At 39.6% G+C, this 18,651-nt stretch overlaps 1 non-coding gene across 1 annotated transcript; it reads left to right on the top strand.

The window, feature by feature from the left end:
• Positions 1 to 2,944: 2,944 nt before the first annotated feature.
• On the top strand, positions 2,945 to 3,108 carry LOC115869274. Its single transcript, XR_004046091.1, has one exon. It is a non-coding gene; the product is annotated as a U1 spliceosomal RNA (small nuclear RNA).
• The last annotated feature ends 15,543 nt before the right edge of the window (positions 3,109 to 18,651 follow it).

Below are 18,651 nucleotides of genomic sequence, written 5' to 3' on the forward strand. Positions count from 1 at the left end.
ATGGAAGATCTTTAATGGCGCAAGGATTCATTCGCACAGCTGACCTTGTGGTTGTAGCTGACCTTGTGGTTGTAGCCCAAGACATAACCCAGTACACCACCAGAGCTTCTGGGCAAATTGTTATTTAACCTCTGAAAACAAACTCCCTGTCTTCTGGTGGATTCCGGCTCATTTTGGGACGGTAACTGCGGGAGTAGAAGGCCTGGTCTTCCTCCCACAGAGGGGCTGGTGGCTTTGAACTGCTGGCCTTGCAGACCCCAGCCCGTTACACCACTAGGGTTCCTTGGACATTGTTACTAGGGTTACTGCCTTTTGTAGCCTCACCGAAAGATGATGTTTCCGGCCTCTTCTCAAGGCACTTACATTCCCCGTCACTCCTCGGCTGGGTTCTGTCTTCCTCATCTCCCACCCAGTCCTTCCCTTCAGGAAAACCCTTCTGTACCAAAGGTCTTCCCTGCCCATTCTCTGAAGACCAGGTGCATGACTCACATTTCCATGGCTTTACGGAGTTGGTTCCTCTGTTTCTAAACCTCATATCACTTACCTGGCGATTTCTTTCTTATTCTTCAAGACTCACCTCAAAGGAATTCTCCCCTGAAAGACATTCTGGGTTTATAACCACAGGAAAGTTAACCAAACCCTGGACGCGCCCTTTAGAGGAGAAGTTGTATCAACATTGATTAGTCACTTATGTTATTTGGGGTGAGGTTCAATTCCTAATTTGAGTATTTGTAAAGTGAAAATTACAACCACTACCTTTAAAATGATTGCATAATGAAGCGCTTACTTCTTCTCTCACTTCTGTTTTAACCTTGGCCATGTGTTTGTCCCTTTGCTGGATCATTTCATGTAACAGTTTTATGAATCTCGCCCCACGCCCCTGCTGATTTTGAACGGCTGCAGAGCAGGACACAAAAATCCAAGACACGTTTTTCTTCAGTGACACCAGCTCTGGACCACAGTAACTGCTGGATACTTAGTTGTTCAGTGAGTTGACCTAATTCTTTTCTCAAGGACATTTGATAGAAGTTAACAAAATCTCCATACAATATGATCTTGTCACTGACAGTGTTGCATTTCAATGTACGTCAAATAAACTTCTCAAGTAACTAATATCTATGGTTCATGACTTTAGCCTCAGATGTGATTAAGTTTGTATTTTCCCTTCAGGCCATATGTGAGTTTTATTCTGAGTTCGTGAAAAGTGTGGGAGCTGACATGGTCGACGATGACTGCTATAGGAACAGGTGGTATGAATTAATTCTAAATTCTTTTTTTAATTTGAGTTTAAAAATTAAAATTCAGAAAATATGTTTTGAGTTATCTGTTTACAGCTTAAAGAAAGTTATCCGAAAACCTAATCACATTTAAAATAAAAATATGATTAACAAGAAACCAGTAGCAATTCTTGGCATAGAACAAGAAATATCCTTTATTTCCAGAAATTTAGTATAATTTTGTTTATTATCATTATTCACTAGCTTTGTTTCACATTAGCTTTCTTTTGCCAAGTTCCTGGCTTGAAGCAGGAAGGACATATTCTTTTAAGAAATAAGTTATTTACTAATTTTATGACCATGTTTTAGTCTACTAATTGTGATGTTTCCAACTCAATTTCCTTCTTTATCTTTTGAACTTATACATATTTATCACTTAAAGTAAGTCATATTAAAATATAGAATGATCTAGTACATTATTAATAGCATTATTTCAAGGATTGCTTCACAAAGATTATTTTAATAACTCATATATTTATCATATATGCACATATTTGAAAATGTATACTGTTAAGATTCCTGAAAATATACTTAGTCTTTGTCTTATATATTTACATAATATATAATATATATTTACATTTTTCTTATACTTACCTTTAAAAAATTACATTATTATAATAAAACTACATTTACATTATTGCAGTGTATATGCACTCTGAAGGTATGATCTCAAATTTGACAGTATAAGTTAAATTTGTGTAATTATTTATTGTTGCTATTGTCTATGTGTATAGACATGGACCACAGAAGAAATATTTCTACAGCGCAACAGCGTTTAATATTGGGAAACAATCCATTATTTGTTGCTTGACTTCCATTTTGTTCCCCTGAATATGTGTATACTCAGGAATCATGACACTGTTTCTCTCTGGAATTTTTGTTCTTAGAGCACTGGTGGTCCAATGGGTTATGCTTTTGGGCATTACCACAGGGTCAGCAGTTTGAAACCACCAGCTCTGGAGGGAGGAAAACGAGACTTTCTCCTCCAGAACAGACTTACAGCCTCAATTCTACTCTCCCCTGCAGGCCTGTTATGAGCAGGAATCCACTCAATGGCAGTGAGTGAGTTGAGTATATAATTTAATGTACAGAAGCCTTGGTGGCAACGTGGCTAAACTGCGTGACTGACAACCTAAATTTCAACTCATCAAAAACTCTATGGGAGAGAAAGGTGCCAGTCAGATTCTTTAAACATTACAGCCTCGCGAACTCTGTGGGGCTGTCCGACCCTGTCCTGCAGAGTTACCATGAATCAAAATTGACTTGACAGCAGTGGGTTTGTTTAGGCTTTAATGTAGCTTATCATAATTGTTTCATATCTTTCCCATGATGATGATTTGTTTATATGACACGTTTTTCAATTACACACATGTAATTCTTTTCATCTTTTCATTCTAGGTTTACAATCATCTCGTTTTATTAGAATGACATCAATATATGCTGCTCATGTCTGAGAATTAAAACATAAGAAATTACTTTGAAGGGAGAAGCTAACCTTTGGCAAGTTACAAACAAGGCTCAATTCAACAGTGCCCTGTTGAACTTTTCAATGTACCATGATGTCATCTTCTAAGACTGTTATGTATTTTGAAGGAAACAAACAAATGCCTTTGGATTTTAAAGCTCAGTAAACCCTTCTGTATTTAGACTTGGAAAAATAAAATCTCATATTTACCTGCCAGGGGAGATACCATGATCACGAAGGTGGTTTTCCCAGGGCGAGGTTTATCCATTGCACTCCGGATGTGCTACCACCTGCAATTTCCCCAAATGTGGGAAACTCAACTGCATGATTTGTGGTAGTGGGGGACTGCGTTCGCGCTCTCCCTCATAAAATTTTTTTTTAATTAAAAATATAAAAATCTCTTTTGTGCTTTATTTAACTAGTTTTAAATCAAGATACATAATCAAACAAGGTCATATGTATATATATATATATAATTATATATATAATTAACAAATATATATATAATTATATGTATATATATAAAATTAACAAAGCTCACTATTATTTTACTATTAACATTGCATTTTCTCTTGCTTAAACACAGCTTCACATTCAGTAACTACCCTCCTTTTCTTTTTTTTAATTTTTTATATTATTGGGGGCTCTTACATCTCTTATCACAATCCACACATTCCTCCAATGTGTTAAGCACATTTGCACATATGTCACCATCATCATTTTCAAAGCATTCTCTTCCCACTTGAGTCTTGATATCAGCTCCTCATTTCTCCCCCCTAAGGGAGCTGCCCACCCTCCCTCAAGAACCCTTGATAAGTTTTAGATTATTTTTTCCATATCTTACATCGTCCTCTGTCACCCCTCACCCACTTTTCCATTATTCACCCCTCTGGGAGGGGGTTCTTGTTGATCCTTGTAATCAGTTCCTCCTTTCTCCCCGCACCCTCCCCTAATCCTCCTAGTATCTCTGCTCTTATTGTTGGCCCTAAGGGGGTTTATCTATCCTGGATTCCCTGTGTTTCAGGCTCTTAGTTGTAGCGGTGTGCATGCTCTGGTCTAATCTGATTTGTAAGGTAGAATTGAGGTCATTATAGTCGGGGGAAGGAAGCACTGAATAGTTAGAGGAAAGCTATGTGTTTCATCGGTGCTATACTGCACCCTGACTGGCTCATCTCTTCCCTGTGACCCCTCTCTGAGGGGATGTCCAATTGTCTACAGATGGGCATTGGGTCTCCACTTCATGCCCGTCTCCCCCCATTCACCTAGGGTATGGTTTTATTCTGAGTCTTAGATAAGGCATATTTAGCAAAATCTGCTTTCCTTAGTTATCATTAATTATGTCACATTAATAATATATATCAGATGAACTTGCCACTACATCTAATAGTTTAACCAAATAAAAGTCTTCCTCTAATCTAGTAGCAATTCACCAATTATTTTTCCAGGTGTTATTAGAAATACAGGTCAATTCAAAAATTATTGTTATTTTGTCATATCTTACACTGTCTGACATCTCGCTTCACCCACTTTCCTGTTGTCCATCCCATGAATTATCAAGGGTTCATGAGGGAGGGAGGAGTGGGGAGGGAGAGGAAAAAATGAGAAGCTGATACCAAGGGCTCAAGTGGAAAGCAAATGTTTGGAGAATGATGAGGGTAACAAATGTACAAATGTGCTTGACACAATGGATGGGAGGGTAACAAATGTACAAATGTGCTTGACACAATGGATGGATGGATTGTGATAAGAGTTGTATAAGCCCCCAATTAGATGATTTAAAAAAAAAGAAATACAAGGTCAAGTCAAAAATACTGCTACCAGAATTCAAGCTCATACACACACAGTTTATTGCAAACAAACTGTGTCTAAGCCGGTCTGTGCGCAGTGGACGGCTGTGGTCATCCTCGTGTTCTCGTCTCATTAGAGGAACTTAAAAAAAGTGGCCCAATCGTGAGCAGTAGCTTCTTATGGGGTCTGCTGGGCCCGTCACATTCAAGGTCGAAAGTTCCTTTGAGAAGGTTATGATAATTCTGCTTTTGGAATTTCAAAGGGATCATTTTAGTAGATTTACTTAAAGGAGACAGGATGATAGGGAGTTTATTAAGAAGGAGTTTTGAAAGAACTGAAAACTCCAGTGAGAAAACATTAGGAACTTTGTGCTGAGGAATTATTGTTCATAAGGACAATGCCCCTTCTCATTCTTCCTGTTTAGCAAGGTCTGTTCTATGAGAATTTCATTGGGAGCCCCTACCTCATCCTCTCTACAGCTCTGAACTTGCTCCCAGTCTCCAAAACACAGAGTGTTGAAAAGGAACATGATTTATGTTCCTACCAAGATGTCAAAACTGCTCTTTCAAAGTGGTGGCAAGTAAAAAGTGTCGGAGAAGAGTTAAATAAAAATGGTACCTTCAAAATTGCATACATGTAGAAGGCGTATATGTTAGGAAACAAAGCTCCACATTTTATTATTATTGTCTATGGAAGGTTTGTGTGATTTTGTAGAGATTTTTTTTTTTTTTACTTACTTGCATAAAACTCAGCTACCTCTAGAACCTACCAACTCCTGTTTTTGTTTGTTTGTTTTTCCTTCTCTGTCTCTAACTCTCTCTGAGCCAAATCCTCTTTGTCTGATGAAATGTTTCCTTTAAGGAATCAAAACTTCTCTTCCTGATGCCAGAAGGTAGTAGAGGTGGAGGGAAGTATTTTATTTTCCATTTCTTATAACTTTGGTTTTATTACTTTCCAAGGATCCCTGCTGGTGTATTGGTTACAAGCCACTTGGCAGGTAATAGATGGGCTTTCTACTTCCATTAAGAGTTATAGTTTTAGAAACTCAAAGGGGACGTTATACCCTGTCCTGTAGAATCTCTATGAGTCAACATCGAAAAGATGGCAGGTAAGTTTTGGTTTGTTTAATTTTATTACTTTCTAATAGATTCCATACCAGTTCAATTTGTGGCCCTCACCTGACAAATGCATGTAATATTACATTCATATAAAGAAAAAGAAAAGGAATATAAGAACAAATATGCAATCTACTACCATGAGTAAAGGTAGTACAACACTCCCACACCCCCACACCCCAGCTTTAATTTTTCTCCTTTTGCAATGGAAAGATTTACTCACAAAGGAAAACAGAATACTCATACAATTGATTAATTCCCTGTATGCTCCACATATTACACTCTGGCTGTTCTAGGAGTTCACTATGGATGAGAAAGTAGACAACTCAAGATATGAAGGATACAAATGGGTACCCCCCACAAAATGGAACAAAGCTCTGCTGGACGGAGCTTTCATAGTGCCCTGCCCCCCCCCCCCCCCCCCCCCCCCCAGCTGGGCGGGCATGGGGCAACTCACTCTGAATTAACTGAATGCACCCAGTGGCATCGCATGGGAAGGTTCTCTCTGGTCACAGTGAATTTTTTCATGAAAGCCATTACGCTCTACTCTCATTTCTTTGTGATGGCTGATTTAAGAGAAGAGTGTGCCACTGGAAAGTTTGTGTCCTGCTCAGAAACAAAATTCATGCACTTGTGCTCAAAGGCTGATGATGAAGAAATGGCAAAGTGATCTGGACTATCTTGTAACTTGGTTCAGTTGCTCCTTTGTTCCTTTGATGTGAGGGGGATAGGATAGTGCATTTGGAGTTCATTCCACCAGGTCAGACTCTTAATCAGACTGTTTTAGAGGTTCTGAAAATATTTGTGGGAGACAGAAGCCTGGTTTTCCCACCACCACAATGCACCTGGTCACCCAGCCATCCCTTGCCCCATGCACCTTACTCACCTGACCTTGCTCTGTGTGACTTCTTTTGGTTTCCTCAAATGTTGAGGATCATGAAAGGTTAGCAATTTGAGGACATAGAAGAAATGACGAAAAAACTGAGGGAGGTGCTGTCAGCAATCCAAACAGATGATTTTGAAAAATATTTCCAAGAATGGAATTACAGATTTACTAAATGTATTGGAAAGTGTAATGGAAAGCACTTTGAAGGTGATAAAGTTATTTGGTAAAAAATTTAACTACACAGCTTTGAAAAGCAAAATTCCATTTTGGGTGTGTCCCCCCATTATATTATGTGTGGCATAAAAAATTATTACTACACAGCTCTCATTTAACTACTGGCCTTATTTCCTTATCTATAAAAAATCAGTCACTTTTTGAGCTAAATATCTTACAATTTCATACATGAAGCCATTCTTAGGAATCATTTTCCTAATTCTAAATAACATTTTAACAGTATAATCAGCATCCTTGTATGTGTAGTGCATGTCTGTGTGTTGCCTTTTACAGTATTCTATTGAACCAATTTAATGGCAACAAACAATAATGTAGAATATTTATAACAAGGGTTCTGGCCTACAAAGATATGAAAATGTTAGACTATATCCCCCCCAATCCTCCTAATTAGATCTACATGAGATTCACTATGCAAAATGACTTCCCCTTCAATAAAAATATTAATAAATAAGAATATATGTATTAAATACTTTTATGTAAAACCATTCATGCACTCTTGAATACTATTCAGGTCACTACCTCCTTGTGTAAAGGTATTTTTCTTTATCATCAGACAGTGTAATTACCTTTTTATGTGAAGTGGAGTGGTGACTTCAATGACGTTTTAATGGATTTTAAGTGGACCCTGACCCTGACCTTATCTTATGTGTACGCCTTTGTCAACCATTAGGCCTATGTCCTTTAAGTTGTATGAACAAAAAGCCGATGCAATCCTCATCTGCCTTTCAATTTTCTTGCTATGTGATTAAACTGTATTTGTAAATTACTTTCACTCAAGATAAATTAGTGATAAAATACTATAGTTGTTTTAATTATGACCTAAAAAGACTATTTCAAAGCCAAATTTAGATCAGTTCATTTCCGCGACACATGATGTCATTTCTCGTGTCAGGTATGTCCTTTGTCTAATGCATGGTCACGTCGGTATGTCTAGACCATCTTGTCTTTTAGAGGTATTTAAGAGTTTCTGACATGACTGCCTAGTGTCCTTGAGCTACCTATTGTAAAAAGCTGGTCATTTTTATGTCTGCATTTAGACCAAAGTGGAGCTAAAGGAAAATCCATTAAACTAGAACCTGTGAGTTTATTTTGATTGAAATAGTTAATATGCCTTTATAAAAATCATGGAGACTTTTCTAATCAAGAAGAATTCTTTAGCTTTTCTTCAGAAAAGAAGTTGGTATTGCCTTGTGAAAACAATATTAAATAGAACTGAACTAAAATCTATTAAAATCATTTTTATTCAGAATTATCTGTCAAATGTAGGATATAATTGTGTATTGGTTATACGTTGGGCTGCTAACTGCAAGGTTAGTGGTTCAAAACCATCAGTCCAGCCACTATGCAGGAGAAACACAGGGCTTTCTACTCTTGTAAACAGTTATACAATCTCAGAATCTCACAGTGGCAGTTCTACCCTGCCCCATAGAATTTCTATGAATCAGTATCGACTAAAGGACACTGGATTTGCGTGTGTGTGTGTGTGTGTGTGTGTGTATGTGTGTGCTTATGATTAAATTTGATCTTTGAATTCTCTTGCCTAGACCATTCATTACGTCTACAGCCCTTGAAGCTCAAAGTCACCAGTGAATTTTTTCGAGTAACCAAGCTAATATGTAGAAGAATCTTAGCTAGAACAAATACGTGTTGTTCTCTCTGAGAGGGCTTGTGTCAGCTCGCCTGGGTTGGGATCCTCCGTTTGCAGGAAGTCCTGCTCTTTAAGATGTAGGCCACAGCCTGATGACATCCCCTTGGGGGGGTAGGTTCTTTCATATCTATAAATAGGCTAGCAGTAACTACTTGCTTTTTTCTTCCTCTTACTTGTCTGGATCCAGTGTCAGGTTTTCTGGGACTTGGACCAGTGGTCCACCATGTGGCCTCCCAGCCCTGAGAGCTTTCAGTAGGCTGTCACATTGTCTACCTTGGATCCACTTTACTCCCAGCTGGCTGTTTTCGTTCTACCTCCTGCCGCACCGCCTGCATCCAGCTTCCCAGGCCCTGCAGTTGCCTGCTTCCAGAAGAGTTTCCAGCTGAGCGTCTGATCGGCAGACTTGAACCAGTCTGGCAATTTGCTGGCTGTGTGGCTCTGTGGGTGGTTCTCTTTAGGTGAATTTCTTGCTTGATAAAACATTTCTTTCTTGTATAAGTGTCACAGATTTTGTTTCTCTAAAAAACCCAACTTCACCCCATCTTCAGGCTAGGGTTCTGTGCGCCTGTGATTGTCAGGTGGAGTGACTTGAAATGCCTCTTCCGTTCACTGTCTTTGTACCAGTGAAAGATCGTGCAAATAAGATGTAGAAGATTCGAAATGAGGGGATTGTCAGTTCTGTCATTCCACGGAGTATGCAGAATTAGAAAGAACCCTGCCAGCACCGAGAACAAAGAGGCAAGCAGGAAGCATGCCCAAGGTCCCTTCGTGGAGAGGTGGCAGCGGAGCGGTCGAGTCGTGAGGCAGAGCTGAGTGGTTAGGGAAGGAAGCTGGCTTACAGAGTGTCGTGGCCTTTGGACACTTCTCAGGACTGGAGGTATTTTGTGACATGTGCCTGAGTGGGGCCGAGGGCAATGGCTGCCTGAAAGATAGGCTGAGGATCAGAAAGAGAGATGCCTACTAGCCTGGCAGAGAAGAGGCAGGACTGAGGATAGGTGTTGATGTGGACAAATGGACTGTGCTTTTAATGTTTTCTGATCTTGAGTTGTTATGATTTAATTCCCTAATAAATAAAAACTCAAACTCATTGCCATCGAATCTATGCCAACTCATAGGGGGCCTAAAGGCCAGGGTAGAACTGCCCCTGTCCGTTTCTGAGGCTGTAACTCTTTAAGGGAGTAGAAAGCCTCCTCTTTTTCCTGCAGAGTGGCTTCTGGCTTCTAACTTCTGACTGAATGGTTAGCAGTTCCACGTACAACAACTATGCCACCAGGGCTCCTCAGCTTCCTGACTAAACTCCTGTGAATTATGTGGCCAGCGGAATGGATTATTGAGGCCATCAGAGGAGTAGAGAACCAGGGGAGGGACAGTTGGTTAAGAGGGTTGGTGGATGGGAACATGTCTGACCTCTGCCTCACAAAATTCAATGTGGAGTTGGAAATCCGGAGTTGGAGTTGACCTTGTCCCTGGAGTAGATGGAGCAGGTCAGATATGAGAAGAAGATCATTTCCTCACCACCAAACCCAACATCTCAGTGGATTGCATATTCCTTCTTCACGGGCTCATGGAACTGACAGGCATGGGCCAATATGTCAAAAGCTATTTGTCATGTATTGCTCAGCGGAAAACTCAAAGAGTCGTGGCATCCTGGGTGAGAAGGATCTTAAGAACCACGCACTCTTTCTTTCTTTCCCATCCAGTACTCCAAATGTCTCGTGTTCATGAATGTATGAGAAAAATATCATTTCTATCTGCATGCGTGTATGGTACATGTATAATTTTACCTTGATGTGCTGGTGTGTGCTGTAGAGGCTACTCCAACTCACACAGACCCTGCGGGACATAATAGACCGCCTGCATTGGGTTTTCTAGAATGTACTCCTTATAGGACCAAGTGGCCCAGTCTTTTCTTCTAAGGAGTAGTTGGTGGGTTCTGTTAGCCTCTAAGCACTCAGGCATTGCCCCAGCAGGGCTTCTTATAATGTATGTCAGATAAATTGTAAGATGTGTAGAAGCATCCCTGTATTCTGTCCATTAAATGTTAGTAACATCCCTTCCTCTTCAGTCATGACTGCAAAAATATAACAGCAGGCATTATCATGTATCTGTTGGAGACAAGATCACTACTAGATAAAAACCACATGTCTAAATCATCCTACAATAAATAACTCAGGTATAAAGATTCTTGCTGTATCCTTAGGGAAGGAGTCTGAAAAATACAGTATCCTGCCCAAGGTTACACAGTTATGAAGTGACGAAGTTAGAAATACATTCTCAATCAGCAGGACACCAGGGCCTTGAAAATTCAGTCACTAGATTGCAAGATTCGTCATCAGGAGACGACACCTTCATACTTGTTCCATTCTTTAAACTGCTACTTTTCTCCCCACCCACCCCTCATTACCTCACGATGCTTAATACTGTCTTCCAATCATCTATCTCCTACCGGACACTTGATGATTCATATTCTTCTTGTTATTCCTCTTTTATTCTCAAATCCCTTTGTCTTGGTTACGTTCCACAGAAGTAGATCCTGAGCCAAAGATGAGTGTGTCGAGGATTTATTAAAGACGGGCCCTCAGGGCACAAGCCAGGGCTTGAAGAAGGCAGGAGAGGAAAGAGAAGAAAGGCAAAGCGCTGGGCAAGGTGCGGTCTCGGGTTTTAGTGGTGCGGATTGCAACTTCAGCCTGACTCCAGGGAATTCTGGAATAATCATTATGCTTCTAGATTTTCTCCACTTGGAGACAAGCTAGGTGATATTCATTGTATTTGGATAATTTTTCCCATTTTTAAGTGGTAATAGTCATCAAGTCCCTTGTACCCTACCTCTCCAACACAAAAATTATTTTTTAAAAAAAAGGGATTCAATAGGATATGTACAGAGACCCCACTCTGTCACAATATTTACCACCTGATCATTGTATTCTGTAGCTAAAAAAAAAAATTGTTAAAGGAATGTTTAAACTGCATGGAAAGAATGGCAGGGACCAGCAATTTTGGGGTAGTCCCTAGAGGAAATTGACATTTTGGTGAGAAATCTTTGGATCAAGTGATTTCTTAGAGGAACTGGAATTTTTAATTGGAGAAAAATGGCGTGGTCTTATTTAGGAATAACCCGAACTTCATGGAGTTTTAAATTTTTTTCCAGCCAGAAACAAGCCATCTTTAATTTCTTAAATATGAAGTTGTTGTGATCAGGTGTACGCCCAGCGCAGACAGAAGGGGCATCAAAATGAACAAACTAACTGCCCTCAAATCGATAATAACTCGTAGCAACCCTGTAGGGCAGGGTCAAACCGTCCCGTAAATATCCTAGATGGTACCATTTACAAGAGTCGAAAGTTTTGTCTTTCTCTCCTGGGGCTGCCGACCTTTCATATCAGAGCCCAAGTTGTGACCACCGTGGCACCAGGGCTCTTATGAGGGGCATAGCAAGGGCAGTTTCTCAGTCTTACAAGCTGTAACCAGACTACCACACCAGCGTTGACACACAAATGCCCACAAACAGGGAGTCATACAACTATTCAACAGAATGAGTGCATTTCCCTTTAATACCAGTTTCTGTCTAAAAAGTAGGCAGCGAATAACAATGATGCACAGTGGACTGAGAATTTTTTTTAATTTGGAAAAGTGTTTACTTCTTCATATCAAAGTCTGTGAATACGCTCCCCAGTGAAAATGCCATGCTGTGGAGATCCAGTGCAAAATAAGTACCTGGAGATCACCATCACAGCACATATATGATACATATGTGCTCCTTCTTAAACATGCCTCTTCAGAAACCTCTTTCACCCCCTGCTCTGCGTCTTGTTTACCTTTCCTCCCTCTCCTCCTCTTTGTCCAATCCAGTGTTTGCTTCCTGTGAAACGAGGTCAGGTCTTATCTAGTTATCTATTGCCAATAGGACCTTCCTAATTTTCAGGACAAAAATCAAGGTATTCTTTTTCCTAAAGAATGCATTCCTCAGAAGAGTTCTAATTTCATCGATGAGATAATTGCTCTCCATGTGCTACAAAGCCATGGGTATTGCCTGACCAAGTTGTGGAATCAGAGAGCAGACTTCCATCCTTAACCTTTCAGTGCTGACAACCACAAAAAGACCGCAATACAAGAGCATTCATACAATCAGGCCCCCCGTTTAAAAATGCCAAATCTGAAGAAAGGGCTGTTTTCTCTTCTGGATGCAGCAAAGCAGCTGATCTGTGGCTCTCGCCAGCACTGTTCCAACTGCCCAGACCATCGTTGCATAAACTGACTGAGTCATGTCTCAGCTCAGCTACTCAGCAATGAGCCAGCTCAGGGACATTCCTGAGACGTGCTAGCTAGTGTCTTTTCCAGCCTACTTCTGTCCCGTGCCTCAGGCTCTCCCCGCAGGAGCAGGATGTCTAGGGCACTGCCATGCTCAGTAGGGCAAAGGTAAGATTTGCAGACTTGCTACTTAATATTACTCATTAAATCCACAGCAGAAGCAATGAATGGAATGGAATGCAAACTTCTTGGCGCTTCGCCCTAAAAAGAACCACTTCCTTCCTGGGAGCAAACAGTGGTGAACAGACTGGCTTGAAGGGGCTGTGGGAGAAGCATGGATTCTAAGTAATTGATTTACGTACTCTGAAAACCTATGGAAAAGGCTTACTCTTTCCAAGGGGAGGGACTTTGTTGTTGTTGTTGTTGTTGTTCCCTTGAGCTGCACAGGCAGTAAAGTGTCAGTGAACAAAAGTTTGATGATTCTAATAGTTTAACAAAACGTTTCAAAAGATTTACCGAAAAAAAAAAAAGATTTACTGAACAAACATTTGCTGATTTAATAAATAGTACAATGCGTCTCCTCTAGAATGTATTTGCTATGTTCTGCAAATATTATATTCCTTCCTTCCAAACAATAATACTTCACTTTGATCCCAGAAGAGATTCGGAGAGAAAATTAGTGCAAGCAAAAAAAAAAAAAAAAAATGACAGCCATTTGAGGCGTGTTGGTGCGGCGGCAGCTGAATGGGGGGTTAGGGGGGTGCTGGGGGGATGGGGACGTGAGTAACTAGTACACAAAGTGAAATGAAAATCTACTGTAGGCAATGGACTGGAGAGAGAATTCAGAAGAAATTCCTTTTTTTCCCTTCCAGTCACACTGTTTCTGACTTACTAGTTGTTGCATGTATACCCAAACCAAACTACAGGAATAGACACTTTTACTGTTACCTCAAGAGACTTCAAAAATTACTTCATACCACTATCTCCTTTTTTTTTTTAAACAAGATGCACTACTACTGTTCCTTTACAATATCCTTTCAAGTAACCACCCCATGGAGTTATTTGCTATACGGGTCCTGTTACAATGGAAACAGCTCCCTCCTACACCTCTTACCTCGACCCTGAATGCGGCGCAGTAGGTCCCTTTCCGCATATCAACCAGGCATCTCTGTTAGAGCAAGATGGCTCTTCTGCGGATACTGCCTTTTGATGAATAGGAATTAGAAAAAATGATCAAATGTTTTTCCCCCTTTAACTGAAGTCATTTATTCTCTCAGGCCATTCCTAAAACTGTACATTTTTCAAAAAGAGAAATCTGAGTTTTCCTCTTCCCTGTTTAAATTCTGGATAACTCCCTATTTGATAAAGGGTAAATTCCTTAGCTGGGAAAAGCAGGTTCACAATATGACTTTAATAACTACATCCTGTGTGATTACATTATAACATTCAGATTCCGCATACCCACAACCACTCACTGTTCTGAGTGTACATGCCCCTCTTAGGCCTCAACGACTATGCTCTCACCCTTTGGGCTGTTAACTGCAAGGTCAGCAGTTCAAAGCCACCAGCCCCTCGGCAGGAGAAAGGTGAGGCTTTTTACTCCAGTAACGAATTACAGTAGCATAAACCCATAGGGAAGTTCTACCCTGTCGTTTAAGGTTATTATGAGTTGGTGTTGACTTGGTAGCAGTGAGATCATTCTGTTTGTTTGCTGTGAGTTTCCATTAAACTGTAAGATCTTTGGGTTGTGCAAACACGTTTGCCTGCTGCGCAAATTTGGAGATTCGAGTCCACCCAGGGGTGTTTGCAAAGAAAGGACTCAGCGTCTATTTCCAAAAACTCAGCCATTGAAAATCCCAGGGAGCACGGTTCTGCTCCAACCCACCTGGGTCATCATGACTGATGGCAACTAAGACTAGTGTCCAATAGAACACACACACACACACACACACACACACACACAAACAAAGACTACTGTGCACACTGCCACTTATTCTCAGTTTCCATATTTGAGTCAAAGGCCATTACATCTATAAAGACTTCTCTGAGTCATCCAGCCATGACTATTTACTTATTTGATTTTTAAGGAATACACAAAAATACTGTTCCACTGTGTTAGGTTGCTGTGCTAAGACTTAAACATTGTTATTGTCCTTTGAAAGAGCTTTGACTGTTGGTACTATACAGCTATTTCAACAGTAATTTTTGGTTTTGTTTTATATTTCACTTATTTTTTGCATAGTTTGTCTTTCTCATTGAAGTCTGAGCTGGTTGAAGAAAAGGAGATGATTAATGTCAACTTTGGCTGTAAATATATAGGACTAGATCACTGGAGAATGAATGTTAAGAAAGAGTGTTGAAGGACCTTTCCACCACTAGGTGAATTATTAGTCAATTCATTAAAAAGAAGCACTTCCTACTATACCAGAATTCCAAGCAGACATAGTGTAAAAATTTTATTATGATGCAGGGAGAGCTGCAGACTTTTCTGAAGATATACTCACTATGAATTACTTTTGGTGTGGAATAAGGACATAAATATATCAGGTGATTAACAAAAATTGCTTGTGTTTATAGGTTCAGAAGAAAGCCCAGCCTGTAAAGTCATTTTCCTTAATAAACTAAATTCTCCTATAAAGAGTGATACATGGAATAGAATAGTGGATCTCATTGACTTCTTCACTCTTCAAGAAATGTCGATTGGCAATATTCTCTGTGTAAACGATTGGACAGGGAGAGTTGGCAGGGCAGATAGATAAATGCAGTCTTTTGCAAGTGCACCTTCTGAAAAAAGAAGAGGCTATGGAAAGCTAATATGTAAGAGCAAATAATCAGTTAATTCATTTTTGAGACTTGAAGCTGAAAAAATTGTGACGTGAGGAGCCCATTAAGTGAAGAGGAGATGAAAGAGAACTCTAGGTTAAGGAAATGGCACATAGGACATCGAATGCATTTCAGGAGATGGAAAAGGCTGATACGCTGATATGCTTATAGCTAAGGACACTGTGTACTAAGATGAATCTAGAGATTTAGATGCACAAACATTTTATGGGGGTACGTTATATTCAGGATTTATTGTGTTATTCTGAAAACAAAAGGATAGCATTTATTATTGCCTTTAGAAGATGGTTTTTTAGGGAAACATTGACTTAATCAGACTTGCAGTTATCTCATGGAGTTAGAGAATTCTGATTTGTGGAGTACAGTTATTTTAAATCTATTTGATGTAATATTGATATTAGGATTTGACTGAATGTTGGCCTCCTTTCTGAATTAAGAAAGTGGGTGGAATTGAAGCTACTCTCTGCCAAAAGGGACACATTTGTAAGCCTGCTGGCTTGCAAGGACAGGTGTTCAATGACGGGTGTGCTATAAAGGAGGTCACGAGGGTACCGCTGGGAAGGAAAAAAGCGAGTATGGAGCTGGGGTTCAACTCATAACAAACCTGCAGGAGAAAGCAGAGCCACCCCTGGACTTCCACGGTTGTAGAAAGTTTCCTCTTTCTCTGACTGCTTGGTGGTTTTCAACTGCTGCCTTTCTGGACAGCAGCCTGACACATAACCCACTGTGCCACCAGTCACTGTGAACTGGCATAGAATCAATGACAGTGAGATTTTGGAGCTAGAAAGTTAGTTACAGGACAGAGAGTGCTGCGTCAGAGTCTCCATCTCACAGAGAGGAAGTGAAGACACTGGAAAATATAACATCCAGGTAAAAAGTGTAGAATTATGGGTAAAGGAAAAAGGCCCAGAAGAAGTCCGAGCTACCTCACATTTAAATGTTTAATGAGTGAGAACAAAAAACCAAACAAACCAGTTGGTTAATGAGAACGAATAGGACAGTATTAGAACATTACCACAGAATGGAGCTGCCCCATCGCTTTACCAAAGCACACTGCCCCATCGTTCTCCTAGTTACCAGTGAGCGGTAGTTGCAGATCCCTAACTAAGCACCTGGATGTCTTAACCACTGTGCCATCAGGACTCCTTCTAATACAGAAGGAATTAGGTGTTTGCAAAGGAGACTGGGAGTGAGTGGAAGTAGTTTTACCATAGGGAACAGTTAGAGAACAAGGCTAAGAAGGCCAAAGTAATTTTACTAAAGAGATTTTCTCCCCCGCCCCCACCCCCACCCCAAATTCAATTCAAACCCTTTTTGTAATTGTTGTTAGGTGTCATTGAGTGGGTTCTGACCCAAAGTGACCCGGAGCACCATCCCCACAATTGCTCATAGGCTTGAGCTCATTGTTGCAGCCACTGTGCCAATACATTTCCTAGAGGGTCTTTTAATCTTTAGAAGCCTTTCTATTTTCCCAAGAATGAGGTCCTTCCTTCTCCAGGGACCAGTCTCTCCTGACAAAAAACCCCGTTGTTCCAAATATTATAAAATCAAGTAGCGTTCTATTAGGATTTTTCCCTACATGAAAGCAAGTATATTTCCCTAGTGAATCATTCATGTAAATATTAACATTGTGTAATTAGAAAAACAATATATACAACAGTGGTTAAAGTTATTAGAAACATTAAAGACATTAAAAAGGTTACCCTGAAAAAAATTAAGTAATGCATTCAAATGATAAAAATTTCAGCAAAACAACGCTATATTTTAAGGAGGCCCGTGGTGCAATGGTTAAATGCCCAGCTTCCAACAGAAAGGTCAGCAGGTAGAACCCCCACGCCTCTACCAGAGAGAAGAGCTGGTGCACTGCACGGATAGAGGTTACAGATTAGGAAATATTATGGCCCAATACTGCCCTGCTTTGTCAGAATTAACTTGGCAACATACACCACATAGCACGATGTTGGGATTCTTCATTGTTCTGTATAAAGTTTACTTTCTCTCACCAGACATCCATTTCATCTATTTCATAGGTAATTTTATTTGTTGAAAAGGAGGATTCTATTTTTAAGTTCTTTTTTCCTTTGTAATGAATCGCTACTTTCTTTTGAGATCATTGTAGTCTGTTGATCTTATATCAAAGCAATGGATTTTGATTTTCCATTTGACCCATTTTAAATTTTGTTCTAGTTTTCAATATTTTTCTGCTTTCTCTTTGAGGATATTCTCTGTTTTATTATTGTTGCCAATAATTTTTTCTGCATATATAATCCAGTATAGTTCAATCTATAGCGAAAGTAACTGGATGGATGGCTCCTTGAGGAACTCATAATGATGAACGTAAGAATGAAGACAATGTTCTAAAACCGATTGTGGTTTGTACAACTCTTCTTAAAAGGATTGAACTATTGAATATTGGTAGATTTATATGCCAATAAAACTGTCTTGAAAAATTAGAAAAAGAACCTAGGAGAAAACGAAGAAGAAAAAGCAATGAACTAGCATTGAGAGGCATGTTTAAGGCAGAATCCATGTTATCTGAAAAGAACATATGATGACACTCATGCCAGGGTATTCTTTTGGAGGTTATGTGAGGATTTAGTGATTTAGTTAAAATTTTGGGGTAAACTCCAATTTTAAATTCAAAATAGTCCTTTACAATAAAAACTAGTCTTTGGGATTAAAATTTCCTCTGAGGACACAAGTGAAATGTCTATAGGCATGGCCTAGTTATACTGTCTAGTAGTGCCAAAAAGATAAGGACTTTAAATAACTGGAGTATTCATCAATCTATCTAAAACAAAGTCAAACACCATAGAGTTTTAAAAAACATTTTCAATAAGTCTTGAAACAGAGAAAAGAGCAATACAAGATGAAAGCACACACAGATAAATACATTTTTCAAATTGCCAAATTCAAGGGGGCCTCTGCAACATTCAAATAATGTAAAAGGACAACATTTGATCACAAAATTAATGGCAATATTATTGATAAGCCTTCTATCTAATAGTAAGTGACTAGAATATTTGAGAACTGGCAGTTCCAAGAATCTACTTCTGTTCCCAGAATTACATGTTATGGGTAGATTTATTGTGTCAGCCTGGCCAAGAGGAAGATGTGGGCTTAATAAAGTTGCAGTTTGACTAGAGAGC

The sequence above is a fragment of the Echinops telfairi genome, unplaced genomic scaffold, assembly GCF_000313985.2.
Source record: "Echinops telfairi isolate 266 unplaced genomic scaffold, ASM31398v2 ScPeMD7_23;HRSCAF=83, whole genome shotgun sequence".
In the NCBI taxonomy this organism is placed as follows: Eukaryota; Metazoa; Chordata; class Mammalia; order Afrosoricida; family Tenrecidae; genus Echinops; species Echinops telfairi.